Here is a 1,353-nt window from a genome sequence, read left to right as displayed (position 1 = left end):
TTTAAGAAGGCTTGTCATTTTGGGGCTAAATTTTAATATAATGTGAGTTTGAACTCTTATATTTAAAACAAAACCTTAAAATTACTGATTGGTTCAAAATGGTTTTATGGAAAAATTAATCTGTAACAGAAACTTGGCATTGTGTGCGAAGGCTCCACCGCTTTTGTGAGCAAAGCGTACAAAGGTCCCAAGGGAGGGACAGGACCAAGAACTAGAGTTGGACATTTACAACAGCAGGCATTTTCTCTTCCTCTTCTTGACAGGAGGCAGGCAGAGAACTCCTTGGATTGCTTCATCAAACACTGTCTTGAGGCCCCATTGGGTGAGAGCTGAGCACTCCAGGTATTTCACAGCACCTATCTCCTTAGCCATGGCCAAGCCCTGTGGATAGGTGATGGAAGTCGGCTTCTTCTCCTTCAGTTTCTCAATTGTGTCTTTATCATCCCTAAGATCAAGTTTTGTTCCCACTAAGATGATGGGAGTGTTGGGACAATGGTGTTGCACTTCTGGATACCACTTTGTATGGACATTTTCAAATGATGCAGGACTCACAAGGGAAAAGCAAATTAAGGACACGTCTGTTTGCAGACAGGAGAGAGGATGTAATCTGTCATAATCTTCTTGTCCAGCTGTATGCCATAAACCCAGATTCACTGGTTTTCCATCTACCATAACACTGGCAGAAGAGTTGTCACAGACAGTGGGGATATATTCTCCGGGAAATGCATCGGTTGTATAACTGATAAGTGGGCAAGTTTTACCTACGGCTCCATCTCCCACCGCCACACAACTTATGGCCTGCATCTCAGCAACACACTACATGATCGGCCAGGTGCTGGGGTGAAAGCAGCAGGCAGGCAGGGCACAGGGTGCCAGGACCGCAGGCCCTCTGTGGACTAGAAACTGAAGCTAAGCAGCGGCCACCACCCAAAGCTGGGGAAAACTGCAGAGAAACAGGAAATGGCTCTCCACTCACATCCGCCCCCCGGCCCGGCCCTCCCTTTTTCTTTACTCTTTAGCTTTGACATGGAAGTTTGATGTTTATATGAAAGCAGGAGGGAGTTGATGGCATTAAGACAGATGAAGTTACATGCAACATATGGAATAATAGATGAAGTAAATTCCCAGAGGACAGTGAATGTGACGGGATTTTGAGTACAGATTAACAAATTCATCTTGGAGAAGAAACAAAAGGAGCATCTATCTAGACAATAGAAGCAAGAAAGAATATTTGTAGACTCAATTTGTAGTGAAAGCATGACATATCACTTCAGTTGTCAACTTAAAAGTACTAGCTATGCAGGATATTACAATATTTCTCTTACGACAAATACATGATGCCAAATAAAATTT

General features: G+C 43.4%; 1 pseudogene; it reads right to left on the bottom strand.

Annotated features, from left to right (window-relative positions):
• Positions 1 to 200: 200 nt before the first annotated feature.
• On the bottom strand, positions 201 to 804 carry LOC101697356 (ras-related C3 botulinum toxin substrate 1 pseudogene; annotated as a pseudogene).
• Between the last annotated feature and the right edge of the window lie 549 nt (positions 805 to 1,353).

The sequence above is a fragment of the Heterocephalus glaber genome, unplaced genomic scaffold (genome assembly GCF_053883595.1).
Source record: "Heterocephalus glaber isolate CG9 unplaced genomic scaffold, H.glaber_assembly_v1.0 deba00001538, whole genome shotgun sequence".
Lineage (NCBI taxonomy): Eukaryota > Metazoa > Chordata > Mammalia > Rodentia > Bathyergidae > Heterocephalus > Heterocephalus glaber.
The sequence above is the reverse complement of the archived record's forward strand: the minus strand, read 5'-3'. Positions and strand labels throughout refer to the sequence as shown.